We start from the raw sequence: 17078 nt of genomic DNA on the forward strand, positions 1-17078 counted from the left end.
GCATGGGCTATGGAGTGAGTTTCAGGACAGCCAGGGCTAAACAGAGAAACCTAGTCTCAAAAAACAAAAACAAACAAAAAAATAGAGGGCCAAGGATATGAACATTTAAGCAGTCCCAGTCAAAATGTGGTCCTGTCCGCCCCTGATCCATCACTGTCTGGACTCCTGCCTCATCTTCTAAGATGGTCTGACAAGGTGGAAGAACGGTGTGGAATGTCTTTTTTTTTTAAAAAAATATTTATTTATTATGTATACAATATTTTGTCCGCGTGTATGCCTGCAGGCTAGAAGAGGGCACCAGACCTCATTACAGATGGTTGTGAGCCACCATGTGGTTGCTGGGAATTGAACTCAGGACCTTTGGAAGAGCAGGCAATGCTCTTAACCACTGAGCCATCTCTTCAGCCCTGGGATGTCTTTTCTGGGAGACAAGTTCACCCCTCTGACTGAACTCAGGGATAAGCTGGTTGTTTTTGCCCTTAACTCTTTGTTCTTTGGGGGGCCTGCCACCCAGTTCCCAATAAATACACATGGAAACGGCCTGTTTCTTACACATGCCCAGCCTTAGCATCCTTTGTTTCTAGGCAGCTTTTCTTAAATCATTCCATCTGCCTTTTGCCTCTGGGCTTTTACCTTTCTCTATTTCTGTATAACTTTTCTTTCTTTCTTACTCTGTTGCTGGTTGTGTAGCTGGGTGGCTGGCCCCTTCTTTCCTTGTTCCTTGATCTCTCTTCCTTCCCCATCCCTCTTTTTCTCCTCCTACTTAATCTCTCTGCCAGCCAGTCCTACATATCCTTTCTCCTGCCTTGCTATTGGCCCTTCAGCTCTTTATTAGACCATCAGGTGTTTTAGACAGGCAAAGGATCACAGCTTCACAGAGTTAAAACACATGCAGCATAAACACCCTGGCCTCATCCTTTTTCTTTTTTCCCCACTAGATTCAGGGAAGGGGGGGATTCCAGTTTCCCAGAGTCTGTTGCTTCAGCAGTTACAGTGAGGGACACAGGTGTCTCTAGAATGTATCCACTTTTGTCATTTCAGTTACATTAGAACAACAGGTCCCCCCAGAATTATAATTTCTGCCAGGAAAGGATTTCACCCAATTTTCTAGCTTTTGTTTCATCCCTTTTTCCTTTTTTATTATTTTAATTTTATTTCATTTGGTTTTTCGAGACAAGGTTTCTCTGTAGCTTTGGAGCCTGGCCTGGAACTAACTCTTGTAGATCAGGCTGGTCTTGAACTCACAGAGATCCACCAGCCTCCGCCTCCCGAGTGCTGGGATTAAAGGCATGCACCACCATCGCCTTTTTAATTTTTTTCTTAAATTTAGATTTATGCATATGGGTATTTTGCCTGTGTGTAAGTCTAAGCACCACATGCATTCCTGGTGCCCAAGGAGGCCAGAAGAGGGTGTCAGATCCCCTGGAACTATGTGAGCTGCTGTATGAGCATTGAGAATCAAAGCCAGGTCCTCTAGAAGAGCGGCCAGTGCTCTTTCCAGGTGAGTCATCTCTCCAGTCCAGTCTGTCTTGTCTGTGATATGGTACACTGCTATAAGAAAGGTGGAGGGAGTTTAGGAAAAACTTTCCCTGGTTTGGACAAACAATGGATAACTCAATTTTTTCTATACCGATTTTTGTTTCTTTACATCTTTAGGAATACAGAGAAACCTTATGTGGTGACTTACATATGGAAGCCTGTAAGTGGGTGAAGCAGGAGGATTGCTACAAGTTTGAGGGTGGCCTGGACTATAGAATAAGATCCCGTTTTAATAAACCTTAAAAAAGTAAAGAAAGAAAAAAGAAAAAGAAAGAGGAAAGGAAAGAACAGGGAACTGGGGTGGTGGGCTCATCTTCCTGAGTGACCTGCAATGGTTCTGGTGAAGTCAACCAGGAGCAAAAGTCGCTTCCTACAGCTGAATCACGGCAAACTCCCCACCAGGAATTTTTCCTGTTTTTCCCTGGTTCTCAGTTCTTTCATTGATTGCGTATGATCTCATATGGATTAATTGCTGAAGAAAAGGAGTTTTTGTTTTCCCAGTCTTGCTTGTGTGAAGTACTCTAGTTGCTCAGTTTTATGACCCAGGGAGTTCTGGACCGTGGTTTGGTTTGTGCTCTTGGTACCAATTTTTAGAGAAGTTAGAATTGAAATGGCTGTCATTTTGAAGCCTCAGTTGAGCCATTCACTGAATGGTTGTTTGATAATGTTTTGTTTCACAGAGACAGTCTAATTTGCCATTGGTCTTTAGATTTTAATCTTTATCTACATATTTGAGATGTGAAAGACATTTGGACCAGCCGACAGAATAAAAAAGATCTAAAATATACAAAGAACTAAAAAACTAATCACGAAAACAAACCAATCAACAAATGGCCTAATGAAATGAAAAAGAGTTCTCAAGAATTTTGCTTTGACTTTTTCTCTATTTCTGTGAATGGTGTTGGATGGAAGTTGCATTAAATTTGTAGATTGCTTTTGGTAGAATGACTATTTTCTTTCTTTCTTTTTTCTTTTTTTTTTCCTCCCGTTTTAGCTTTTCAAGACCGGGTTTCTCTGTGTAATCCTGGCTGTCCTGGAACTCACTCTGTAGACCAGGCTGGCCTCGAACTTAGAGATCTGCCTGCCTCCACCTCCCGAGTGCTGTGATCAAAGGTGTGCGCACCATCTGGCTGCTAGTCTCATAATATCAGTTCTTCTAATCCCTGAGCATAAATCTTCCCATCTTCTAGTGCTGTCCCAGTTTCTTCTCTGGTGTTTATACTGCAGAGAAGTTTCACTTCCCTGGCTGGGTGTATTCCAAGTGGACTGTCCGGGAGGGTTAGTTTGTTTTCTTTTGTTGGTTTTTTTGTTTTGAAACTATTGTAAATAGGAGTGTTTCCCTGAGCCATTTCTCAGTATGCTTGCCATATAGGCTATTGAATTTTTTTGGAACAAAGTATCCTGCTAGTTTGCTGTAAGTGTTTATCAAGCCTTTAAGAGTTTTCTTGTGGAGTCCTTAGGGTGTCTTATGCATCCTATGTAATCATATATCTGCCAATGGGATATTTTGACTTCAGATAGAATACAGTGCCAAATGTTTAGGAGGCAGGTAACTGGCACCAATAGAAATTGATGTACCGCATGGACTTGAAATCAACCAAGCAAATCAAATTAATTTCTTTTTTCTAATAATTTTTTATTACTTTATAAATAATACCATTCAAAATTTCCACTTCCTCCCCTCCTCCCCACTTCCCTCCTGCTCCCCCTCCCCCTCAAATCAATTTCTTAAGAAAAAGCACAGTTCAGTGGAGAAAAAAGAGGTTTTGTAATATGGTATCCATAAGGATTGTCTGAAAGTTCAGTTCTTCATTCAAATGTTATAACATTGCTTATACTGTCATTTTATCTATTTTTCCTAGATTTTCTTTTTGGTCCTGAGTACGAAACTTAAGGACCTTGCACCTTGATGTCAACCCAGTCCTCTTTTACTGGATTAAAAAATACGTGTATGCACATATATACATCTATAATTAAAATATGATATTAAAATAAATATAAAATTAAAATATTTTCTGGTTATCTCTTCTGGGCAGCTCCGTAGGAAAGAGTCTCAGTAGGAAAGCCATAGATATATAGTTAAATGCTTAAAGAGGGAGATACACCTACTTTTTTTCCCTCACAAAGGATTTAAGCATTTATTTTGGCTATTACATTAGTTATCGCTCCTGCAGGCTGCCTGTGAGTGGTGGTGGGGACCCAGAGGGTTATGAGCTATAAAAGAGAAATAAAATCTTATGAACAAGCTGCTATTGAGGTAGGTCTTGGCACTTAGCACAAGTAGTTCATATTTGGAAACCAGCTTTGCAATTCAGAGAGACATTTGCTAAAGGCCGTAATCTAGCTGCTCTGCTTTGGTCTGAAAGCAGAAGCAGGATGGTGGCCAGAACTGTCCTCTGAGCCCAACGCCATTTTCACGAGTTCTGCTGTGCCTGCTTGCAGAAGATCATCACAGCTGGGCTTGTAGATTGTTGACATTCCCTCAGAGGAAGGGCAGGCAGGCTCATGGGACCTTCTCCCAGTACCAGTTACTCATCCCAATCAGGTCTATGCAATCTTCCCTAACTGCACTTGGCCTGGGGGAGGGGGACTAGAGGTCCACAGGAGGGAAAGACCAGGACAGGGCTCCATTTATGCATAAGGAGTTGTCATTCTGCTGGGTATAGACCTTCCAGTGTGGCTGCTTTAAGGCCACCACATTCCTGATGGACTCCTCACCCGTGCTCTGTAAGGAACCCTAATAAACTCATTGGCTCCTCACAGTGAACTTTGGTAGACTCGTACCTGCCTTTGTCATTATGAGGAAAGAAGCTCCACCCCCTGCCACACACATATACCTGGAGAAAATTCTCAAAACAAAGGGCAAAAAATTATTTTCCTTATTTCAGTAAGGGTTCTGTTCATGAGCAATGACTTGTAGTCTAAACTGTTTGAGACTCCCAGCTCTTGCTGCAACGACAGCTCTGTTCTGGAAAGTTCTGAGATGATCTCAGTCCAGTGTTGCTTCGGAGAGCATAGAACTGTCTCGTCAATCTAATCTTTATTGCCATCAGCTCGTAATCTAGTCTTGGCACCAAGAGGAAGCTGACACAACTCTGGGCCACAGAACCATTGCTCTCAAACTAGAGCGGAGCAAGGCAAATGCCTTGGCTCTCAAGTCACGTGTGCTGGGCTGAGACACACTGTCCCTGTCTGCTGATGTCCTATGTCCCCGTTCTTCTGCCTCTGTGATGTTACAGGGCTGGAGGGCACAGGACTGGGGAGGTGAGCAGGCCCAGTCGTGGAGCACATGCTGTCTTCACGCGGAGATTTTAGTCTGTAACAGAGGACTGTATATTGGGACATTAAAAGGATGACTGAGAATAAACTCAGGCCTGCACGATTGCTCAGTGGGCGGAGAAACTCACTGCTAAGCTGACCACCTTAATCCAATGGCCAGTACCCACATGGGAGAAGGAGAGTTCTGGCCCCTCTTGGGTGTTCTTTGACCTCCACATGTACACCATGGTACTTACACATGTCCACATGTACACCATGGTACTCACACATGTCCACATGTACACCATGGTACTCACACATGTCCACATATACACCATGGTACTTACACACATGTCCACATGTACACCATGGTACTTACACACGTGTCCACATGTACACCATGGTACTCACACATGTCCACATGTACACCATGGTACTCACACACATGTCCACATGTACACCATGGTACTTACACATGTCCCACATGTACACCATGGTACTCACACACATGTCCACATGTACACCATGGTACTCACACATGTCCACATACACACCATGGTACTCACACACATGTCCACATGTACACCATGGTACTCACACACATGTCCACATGTACACCATGGTACTTACACACGTCCACATACACACCATGGTACTCACACACATGTCCACATGTACACCATGGTACTCACGCACATGTCCACATGTACACCATGGTACTTACACACATGTCCACATATACACCATGGTACTTACACACATGTCCACATACACACCATGGTACTCACACACATGTCCACATATACACCATGGTACTCACACACATGTCCACATGTACACCGTGGTACTTACACACATGTCCACATGTACACCATGGTACTTACACATGTCCACATGTACACCATGGTACTTACACACATGTCCACATGTACACCATGGTACTCACACACATGTCCACATGTACACCATGGTACTCACACATGTCCACATGTACACCATGGTACTCACACACATGTCCACATGTACACCATGGTACTTACACATGTCCACATACACACCATGGTACTCACACACATGTCCACATGTACACCATGGTACTTACACATGTCCACATACACACCATGGTACTCACACACATGTCCACATGTACACCATGGTACTTACACACATGTCCACATGTACACCATGGTACTCACACACATGTCCACATGTACACCATGGTACTCACACATGTCCACATGTACACCATGGCACTCACACATGTCCACATGTACACCATGGTACTTACACACATGTCCACATGTACACCATGGTACTTACACACATGTCCACATATACACCATGGTACTCACACACATGTCCACATGTACACCATGGTACTTACACACATGTCCACATGTATACCATGGTACTTACACACATGTCCACATGTACACCATGGTACTTACACACATGTCCACATGTACACTATGGTACTTATACATGTCCACATGTACACCATGGTACTTACACACATGTCCACATGTACACCATGGTACTTACCACATGTCCACATGTACACCTCCACATGTACACCATGGTACTTACACACATGTCCACATGTACACCATGGTACTCACACACATGTCCACATGTACACCATGGTACTCACACATGTCCACATGTACACCATGGTACTCACACACATGTCCACATGTACACCATGGTACTTACACACATGTCCACATGTACACCATGGTACTCACACACATGTCCACATGTACACCATGGTACTCACACATGTCCACATGTACACCATGGTACTTACACACAGGTCCACATATACACCATGGTACTTACACACAGGTCCACATGTACACCATGGTACTTACACATGTCCACATACACACCATGGTACTCACACACATGTCCACATGTACACCATGGTACTTACACACATGTCCACATGTACACCATGGGACTTACACACATGTCCACATGTACACCATGGTACTTACACACATGTCCACATGTACACCATGGTACTCACACACATGTCCACATGTACACCATGGTACTTACACATGTCCACATACACACCATGGTACTCACACACATGTCCACATGTACACCATGGTACTCACACACATGTCCACATGTACACCATGGTACTTACACACATGTCCACATACACACCATGGTACTCACACACATGTCCACATGTACACCATGGTACTTACACACATGTCCACATACACACCATGGTACTCACACACATGTCCACATGTACACCATGGTACTTACACATGTCCACATATACACCATGGTACTCACACACATGTCCACATGTACACCATGGTACTTACACACATGTCCACATGTACACCATGGTACTCACACATGTCCACATACACACCATGGTACTCACACACATGTCCACATGTACACCATGGTACTCACACACATGTCCACATGTACACCATGGTACTCACACACATGTCCACATGTACACCATGGTACTTACACACATGTCCACGTGCACACATGCACACCACTTTTTTTTATTTAAGAAATTTTGAATAAGATCTGAATAGCATTCAAAGAGCTGAAAATCTAGTAAAGAGCGAGAGAAAACACCAAACTTTTGCGGACTCCAAGCAGTGTGCATGACATTGGCAAGAGCTGAATGAGGACAGAGCCGGTATTTGTAATCAGAGCCATGAAGGAGTCTGAAGAGATATGCCCAGACCTGAGACCTCTCGTGTGAAATGCAGTGTCATCTAAACCACCCACATTTTGGGGTCTTTATTCCGGGATTGGTAGGTGTTGAATGCAGGGATTATTCACCATATGCAAATCAGTAAATGTAATACGTCACACAAATGAACTTGAGGACAGGAATCACATGATCACTTCAATGGAGACATGGAGGCCTGTGACAAATTTCAACATTCTTTCATCATCATCATCATCATCATCATCATCATCATCATCATCATCATCATAAACCCTGAAGATGGTGGCATGGTGCCCCTTCTTTCAGGATTAGCACTCCGGAGGCAGAGACAGGTGTGGCTCTCTGAGTTCAAGGCTAGCCTGGTCTACATAGCAAATTCCACACCAGCCAGAGCTGCAGAGTGTGACACTGTCTCTACATAAGAAGGACAGCGTATGAGAAACACATACCCAACATCTTACAGGTGGAGAAAAACTGAAAGTCATTAGCTAAGATCAGGAACAAGACGGCATCATCTCCCTCCTCCACCCGTCAGATACACTGCTTGTTGACTTAGCAGGAAAGTCAAGAGAAGGAGAAAGGGATGCACATAGAAAAGAAAGAAGTCAAAGCATCCTATTGGCAGATGATATGATTATTTTATACATAAGAGACCCTGAAGACTTCACAAGAAAACTTGATAAACACTTTCAGCAGACTAGCAGGATACTTCATTCAAATAAAAATCAATAGCTTTTCCTTATTTAAAAAAATTTTAATTGCTTTAATTTTTTTAAGCCATAATGCTTCCTTTTAAAGCCTCATTTATAATCTTTCTTTATTTAAAGTTTATTTTTTAGACATATATAACTTTAATTATTGATTTTTTAAAGATTTATTTATTAAGTATAGAGTGCCTGCAGGCCAGAAGAGGGCACCGGATCTCATTACAGATGGTTGTGAACCACCATGTGGTTGCTGGGAATTGAACTCAGGACCCCTGGAAGAGCGGTCATTGCACAGGTGTTAGGGCAACAGCCTGGAGTTTATACAGGTGAAGACTCAGCCCCCGAACCTGCCACCGGAGACTCAGGATGCGGAGTTTCACTTTCCGTGTTGGACTTCCTCGGAGGATCTCTGTGGTCCCAACGCTACTGGAGGTCATGCTGGTGTCTGTGCTCCACGCTGCTGCCCCAGGCCATGAGGAAGCCCGAGATTCATGTGCACATTCGCAGTCTGTGCTGCTGCCCGATGCCTTGGTGATATTCTCGGGTCTCTGCTGCCTCGGGGCCATGCTGATGTAAGTGTAACCACCAGAGGCCGTGCTGAGGTTCACGGTCCATACAGTCGCTGAGGGCCGTGAGTGGGTCAGTGGTCCTGATACGGCCAAGGGCCGTGTTGAAGTCTGTGGCCCACGGTACCACTGAAGCCCACGCAGATGCCTGAGGTCTGGGTTGCTACCTGAAGCCGTGCCACTATCCATGGGCACTGAAGAGCTAGTCCTGCTCCTTGTGGGAGCTGGCTCCACCAGCCCACAGCGTGGGGTGCAGGTGGTGGCATGGGTGAGGGAGAGCTGGCCTTGCCCCACTGTGGGCACAGACGCTGGGGGAGAAAGATTCATCCTCCCTTGGAGGATTGGCCACTAGGAATTTGACCATGCTCCAGTGACTATATAAACAACACAAAATAGACGACTTTTTTCTTGTTGGCAGGGGACAGAGGTCACAGGGGAGAGGGCAGACATGAGAAGACTGGGAAGTGAGCGTGACTGGGGTGCGTGATTGTGATTCCCAAATAATCAATAAATAATAATAATAAAAGCCCTACTAGAGGGGCAATGGAGAGATGGTAGCAGTTAAGAGCACTGGCTGTTCTTCCGGGGGACCCAGGTTTGATTCCCAGCATCCACATGGTGGCTCACAATCATTTGTACCTCCAGTCCCAAGGGATCCAGCACCCTCTTCTGTCTTCTGCAAGTCCCAGGCACGCAAGTAGTGCACAGACACACACGCCAGCAAAACACCCTACACATTTCTCAAAGCTGCTAGAAACCTTTATAGGAAAATGGATGGAACTGGAAAATATTAGGTTAAGAGAACTAGATTAAATTCAGACACCTCCTCCCCCCCCCCACCAAAAGTGAACAGGAGGTATCTGGGCTGCTTCAGAGGGGAGAAGGGTAAATATAATGTGTTTTATGCACGTGTGAAATTCTCAAAGAATCATAAAATAGCATATATTTTAAAATAAGTAAACAAAGCATATAGATTTGAGAGCTTGGGAAAAATCTCTTAACATCTAATGATGCTCTCGGGCCTATTTAGTGAATCTGTTGGAGATCTCTTTCTTTTAAATTATATGTCTGTGTGTCTGGCTCGGGGTATGTGCACCTGAGTGCCGGTGCCTTGGGAAAGGCAGACGAGGACATCAAATCCCCTGGAGCTAGAGGTGGTTGTGAATCATCTGACAAGGGTCCTGGGGACTAAGGTTTCCTGGCAGAGCAGTTTGCTCTCTTAACGCCTGGGCCGTTTCCATTTCCAGCCCTCCTTGAACTCTTCTGACATATGTACAAGTGATAGTCATACTGCATTTGAGGTTACGAACCTTTGTGTGTTTTTTTTTTAACAAGGTCTCATTTAGTCTGACTGACCTTGCCCTCACTATGGAGCTAAGCCTAGTCTTTGTTAACCGAGGTTTTCTCTCCCACCTGGTCCTGTGGTCCTGCAGCCCTTAAGTCCCAAAGAATCACAGAGAGGTCTATATTAGTTGTAAACTGATTAGCCCATTAGCTCAGGCTTCTTATTAACTAATTCTTATAACTTACATTAGCCCATAATTCTTGTCTGAGTTAGCTATGTGGCTTGGTACCTTTCCTCTGAGGGTGGGTCACGACTGCCGACTGAGCTTTCCTCTTCCCAGAATTCTCCTGTCCTTATTGCCCCGCCTCTACTTCCTGCCTGGTTGCCCCGCCTATACTTCCTGCCTGGCTACTGGTCAATCAGCGTTTTTATTAAAACATAATTGACAGGGTATAGACTGCTGTCCCACAGCAGGTCTTGAATCTCTGATCCTCCTGGTCCTCCTGTTACTTTCTTTCTAAAGCTTTGACCACAGCCCAAGCTACCATGCCCAGGTTGGGGCTCAAGTATCTTAAGTAATAGGACTGAAAATTCTGTAGATTCTTTTGTCCAGAACTTGTAAAGCTACTTGCTTCCTTGCGTTTAGAGGTAAACTACGCATGCCCTCTAAAGTCTGTGGGGCTCACCATGCTTGCTCTCCTGGCTGCAGGCTCACTTGAAAGAACAGCCCTTCTGAAAGACACTTAGGGAAATGCTCAACATCCTTAGTCATCAGAGCAATGCAAATCAAAACAACTCTGAGATTCCATCTTACACCTGTAAGAATGGCCAAGATAAAAAACACTGATGACAACTTATGCTGGAGAGGTTGTGGGGAAAAGGGAACACTCCTGCATTGCTGGTGGGAGTGCAAGCTGGTACAGCCCCTTTGGATGTCAGTGTGGCGATTCCTCAGAAAATTAGGAAACAACCTTCCTCAAGACCCAGCAATACCACTTTTGGGTTTATATCCAAAGGATGCTCAATCATACCACAAAGACATGTGCTCAACTATGTTCATAGCAGCTTTGTTTGTCACAGCCAGAACCTGGGAACAACCTAAAAGCCCCTTGACCGAAGAATAGATAAGGAAAATGTGGTATATTTACACAATAGAGTACTACACAGCAGAGAAAAATAATGATATCTTGAAATTTGTAGGCAAATGGATGGAGCTAGAAAACATCATTTTGAGTGAGGTAACCTAGACCCAAAAAGACAATTATCATATATACTCACTCATAAGTGGTTTTTTAAACATAAAGCGAAGAAAACCAGCCCACAAATCACAATCTCAGAGAACCTAGACAACAATGAGGACACTAAAAGAGACATAGATAGATCTAATCTACATGGGAAGTAGAAAAAGACAAGATCTTCTGAGTAAATTGGGAGCATGGGGACCATGGGAGAGGAAGGGAGGGGAGTGAAGAAAAATGTATAGCTCAATAAAATCAATAAAAATAAAAGAAAAAGAAAAAAACAGCCCTTTCTCCCATTTTCTGTCACATGGCAAAGACGGAAAAGCAAATTGTCAAACCCTTTCTACGAGCTGGGTGGTCCATTACTGGTCTGCGGAAGACAGTTGGCCCACAGGTCAATGCAATGCACTTTACAAGGTGTGTTGGTTACGTTTTTGTCAACCTTACACAAGTTAGAGTCATCTGAGAAGAGGGATTGTTCGAGGAGGTACAGGTCCCATCCTTAGCAGGAGTCAGATCTGGTCCTATAACCCTGGAGTACTGTAGTGAGCACCGCGTCTTGAAGGCCGTTAGGCTGATCTGAGCCCGTGAGACAGAGAGGAGAATTGAAGCTTAGGAGGCTTCAGTCCAGCTGTTTCAGTCCTGAGACCCAAAACAATGTCCAGAGTGGCAAGAACAAGGATGAGTCGGGTTGCCCATGGCCCATTAGTTCTTCTAGAGGTCACCCGAATTACTTTTAGGGGTTTGGGGACATCAGTCTCTCATTAACCGCTTCAAGGCTGACAGAGGGCGGTGAGGGGAGCAGCAGTTAGAACGCCTCAGAAGAGGGTCCATCAAGGGGCCATGACAGAACTTGACAGTTGGTAAAGATCCAGAACAGAGGTCAGGGGGGAATAACTGTACAGCTTTGTGGGGAGCGTGAAGAGATAGGGTTACACGGGCAAAACTTTTCAACTTTTTTATGGTTTTTATTTGCTTGTTTTTTGAGTCAGGGTTTCTCTGTGTGGCTCTGGCTGTCCTGGAGCTTACTCTGTAGACCGGGCTGGCCTCAGACTGATAAATCTGCCTGCCTCTGCCTCCAGAGTGCTGGGACTAAAGATGTGTGCCACCACCACCCCGCAACACGGGCTTTCACACACGGTGAACTTTGTATATTTATTTTCAATATTAACAACATCAGCTATTACGTAATGAGCAAAACCAGAATTTCCTTAGTAAAACATACCTTTTGGTTAGAAACAATTTGATAAGGTAAAATTGTAAAATTGGGACTATTACCTTAAATATCCAGTGTTTGAAAACACAACAATGCATGTTTTTGTTAGCATCGAATTGTTATAGCTAAGTTCCAAGATTATACAGTAAGTATATTTTATATTGTCAGGCTACATCAAAAGATAATTTAATTCTAAGTTGTAAAGTCAGGCCTGGTGGCACACCCCTTTAATCCCAGCACTCAGGAGGCAGAGGCAGATGGATCTCTGCGAGTTTGCGCCAGCCTAGTCTACAAAGCGAGTTTCAGGACAGTCAAGGCTACACAGAGAAACCCTGTCTCTAGAAATCAAAACACAAACAAAAAACAAACAACCCCCCCAAAACTAAGCTGTATTCCCTAAGAAGAAATGATTTTTAACTTTCAGTTTAAAAACCCGTTCAGAGACAACAATACCTTGTTTCTCCTCAGTGGGCATTTCTTTAGAACACTACAAAACATCCAAAGTGACTGCCTGAGTCAGAGTGCCAGGTCAAGAGTCAATGCTTTCTTTAACCACCATGTTATAACTGATCCTACTAACAGACCCCTTTAAAATTTCCCTATAACATTCTCATTCTATACACTCAACCAACAGATGGCGGAAGCCTTCACACCTAGTCTGTAATAATTTACATGTAACATGGACTGAATTGGCAGAAAAAGCTAGAGCCAATTGTACTGCTTGGTTTTGTGTGTCAACTTGACACAAGCTCGGGTCATCAGAGAGGAAGGAGCCTCACCTCAGCTGAGGAAACGCATCCATGAGATCCAGCTGTAAGGCTTTTTGGTCACAGTGTTTGGGCGTAGCAGTAGAAACCCTGATTAGATACCAACTCTTTATGCTTTCTGTAAATGGACAGATCTCTAGGTCACCACACTGTGACAACACTAAGCATATTTCTTAACACTGCTCTATCTGAAAAAAAAAACTTTTAGAGGCATTATTTATAAAGCAAGATAACTACATTAAACGAACTTTAACAAATATTGGTCCTTAGAATTTCTCAGAAAACATCCACAAGCATCAGTGCCAAGGCCTGCGTGCTCTCTGTCTGGGTAGAGATTAGATCACAGTCTCAAAGCCACTGGTTCCGGGGATCTCTGCAACAGGCAACAGAATGATGCGTTACAGAGGCAGGAAGACACAGGCACAGCACCACTCAGTAGCCAGGGTTAGTTCACACTTCGGGGCCAGCCCCCCAGTTGTTTATTTTAGGTGCATTTAAGAACTGCATAATCTGACAGAAACAAATGTTGTCTCCTTCCATGTGCACAACAAAGCACCTAAGTCTCTTTGAGGGACGAAGTAAACTAAATAAGGACAGGCTGTGGCCAGATGGAAACTCTAGAGAACACGGGATGCCTTCCATAAAGATAGTTCTACAGATTGACTGAAGGAAGCAAGTTTACGAGCAGGGTTTGGAGGAGGATTTGGTGCCGGAAAGTCTCTGGCCACACAGACTTTGCAAAGGTCCCCAGGCTAGAAAGCATGTCCACTTCGCCTTCTCAGCCGGAAACGGGGCTTTCACTCTTTCTCTTGAGGCTTAATGTTCCAGGTTCCTTTAGCACAGTGATTCCAAAGTGGCGGCCCCATTGCGGGTTGCCTAAGGTCATCAGAAAATACAGATATTTATATTATGTTTCATAATAGGAGCAAAATTACAATTATGAAGTAACAGTGAAAAGAATTTTATGGTTGGTGGTTATCACCGCATGAAGAACTGTATTAAAGGGTCGTAGCCTTAGGAAGGTTGAAAACCACTGGCCAAATTCATGTCTGTGAGCATGAAGACCTCTGTGCTCCCTATAACAGGTGAGTCCAGGTTGGTGGGAAACTCCTTCATCTGAATCATCTCCTCCTGAAGAACCTGAGGGCTTCATAGAATCCTTTGTTGACTAAACAGACACAAAACCAATTGCCAAAGATACCATTTGAATATTCTGAATAACTTTCAAAGCTGTGAGATTAATAACAGTATCTGGCATGCTCCTATAATCAGGGAATATAGGTAGCTAGGATATAGATCCCGAACTTAATTTTTGCTAGGAGGAGGAATTGAATGCCAGGGTTAAAGTGTTAGGATTTACCGGGGGCGGGGCCAAGGTGTGGTGCAAAGAGATCACAGCGTCTAACATCTCCCACGAAAGGTTGACTGGGGTGGGGAGCAAAAGGCTGTCTGAGACAGGAGAGATTGAGACAGAGAATGAGAGAAAGCCATCTGGGATGGCAGGGACCTTTCAAAGGGCTGGCAGCTCAATGACCTACCTGCTGAGACCCTGAGTCCCTGGGGAACAGTCCCATGCTGTTGAAATGCCTGATTTTTGATTATTACAAACGGTGAGGAGACAGGAAGGGGAAAATGGTGAGGCAGGAACGGATTCACCATGCTCTTTAGACTGCCTCCTGTTGTCTGGGGGTGTCGACATTTTTGGGGACCCAGGACAGTTGGGATGCTGGCCAAGGCCTGGGAGAGCAGGCTGTTTCATTCAGGTCCAGCCTCTGTGGGACCATCTGGAGTTAGGGAAATGTAGGCCTAGTTGAAGCAGTCTGTGAGACTGGACCACTGGGGGACTGCCGAGGAGGGAACACCTGGACCTGGCAGGATGCTGGAACAGTATAGTGGGGGCAGGAGATAAAGTTAAGGAGTTTAAGGGAAATCTTTCCTTAGGTGTACATTTGAAACTTTTAGGCCCATGGTCCTGATAGTTGAGAAAGGGGGTCCCAGGAACAGAAAAGGGGGAGTACTCCCACCCTCAGGCATAGGCAGTAGGTGAGGAACTTAGGCTGTTGATTGACAGGAGTACTTACCTGGAGTCCAGCTGACCCAAGAAAGGTGGATTCAAGCCTCTTTCCTGATGCTTACAAGAATTTGTGTGTGGAGCGTGGCTCTCTCCTCTCCCCATCATGGCTTGTGCCCGTCCTCTCATATCGGTGTACTCTGAAAAGGGGAGTCATCTGGCAAGAATGTCACTTTGCCAGCTGTCTTCAAAGCTCCCAATTGACCTGATATTGTTCACACCAACTTGAGGAAAAACAACAGGCAGTCCTATGCCGTCAGTGAATTAGCAGCTCATCAGACCAGTGCTGAGTCTTGGGGTACTGGCAGAGCTGTGGCTCGAATTCCCAGAGTTCGAGGTGGTGGTACCCACCATTCTGGCCAGGGTGCCTTTGGAAATATGTGTCGGGGAGGCCGCATGTTTGCACCAACCAAAACCTGGAGTTGTTGGCACCGCCGAGTGAACACAACCCAAAAGCGATATGCCGTCTGTTCTGCGCTGGCTGCCTCAGCCTTATCAGCTTTGGTGATGTCTAAAGGTCATCGTATTGAGGAGGTTCCCGAGCTCCCTTTGGTAGTTGACGATAAGGTTGAAGGTTACAAGAAGACCAAGGAGGCTGTTCAGCTGCTTAAGAAACTTAAAGCTTGGAATGACATCAAAAAGGTCTATGCCTCTCAGAGAATGCTGGCAAAGGCAAAATGAGAAACCGACGACGTATCCAGCGCAGGGGGCCCTGCATCATCTATAATGAAGACAATGGTATCAGCAAAGCCTTCAGAAACATCCCTGGTATTACTCTGCTTAATGTCAGCAAGCTGAACATTTTGAAATTTGCTTCTGGTGGGCACGTGGGGCGTTTCTGCATCTGGACTGAAAGTGCTTTCCGCAAGTTGGATGAGTTGTATGGCACTTGGCGTAAGGCTGCTACCCTCAAGAGTAACTATAACCTTCCCATGCCCAAGATGATGAACACAGACCTTAGCAGATTCTTGAAAAGTCCAGAGATCCAAAGAGCCCTCCGAGCACCACGCAAGAAGATTCAGCGTAGAGTCTTGAAGAAGAATCCACTGAAGAACCTGAGAATCATGTTGAAGCTCAACCCATATGCAAAGACTATGCGCAGGAATACCATTCTTCGCCAGGCCAGAAATCACAAACTCTGGGTGAAGAAACTGGAAGCAGCAGCAGCAGCACTGGCTGCCAAATCAGAGAAGGGGACTGCAGACAAGAAGCCTGCAGAAAGGAAGAAAGAAAAGAAGCCTGTGGATGTCAAGAAGCAGAAGAAGCCTGCAGGAAAAAAGGCTGCAGCTACCAAGAAACCAGCAGCTGAGAAAAAGCCAGTAGAGAAGAAACCAACTAAAGAAGAGAAAGAGTCTGCTGCTTAATCTATTAAAATTACTTTCATTCCATTGAGCAAATAGAGACAGCCTATTTGAATAAAAACCTAATCAAAGATGCAGTGAAAAAAAAGAATTTGTGCTTGTGTGTGTGTGTGTGTGTGTGTTTGAGACAAAGTTTCTCTGTAACAACACTGGAACTCCCTCTGTAGACCAGGCTGGGCTCGAACTCACAGCGATCCTCCTGCCTCTGCCTCCTGAGTGCAAGGATTAAAGGCGTGCACCACCACCACCCCACTACAAGAAATTTTTTATGCTTATGAAAAGAGATATATTTTAGATATGTTAGCATTACCACTGTAATCTGTACTGAAATATGTGTTGGAGAAAAGACTC

At 44.6% G+C, this 17078-nt stretch overlaps 1 pseudogene; it reads left to right on the forward strand.

Annotated features, from left to right (window-relative positions):
• Positions 1-15446: 15446 nt before the first annotated feature.
• On the forward strand, positions 15447-16804 carry LOC142852224 (large ribosomal subunit protein uL4 pseudogene; annotated as a pseudogene).
• Positions 16805-17078: the final 274 nt, after the last annotated feature.

This window comes from Microtus pennsylvanicus, chromosome 6 (assembly GCF_037038515.1).
Source record: "Microtus pennsylvanicus isolate mMicPen1 chromosome 6, mMicPen1.hap1, whole genome shotgun sequence".
Classification (NCBI taxonomy): Eukaryota; Metazoa; Chordata; class Mammalia; order Rodentia; family Cricetidae; genus Microtus; species Microtus pennsylvanicus.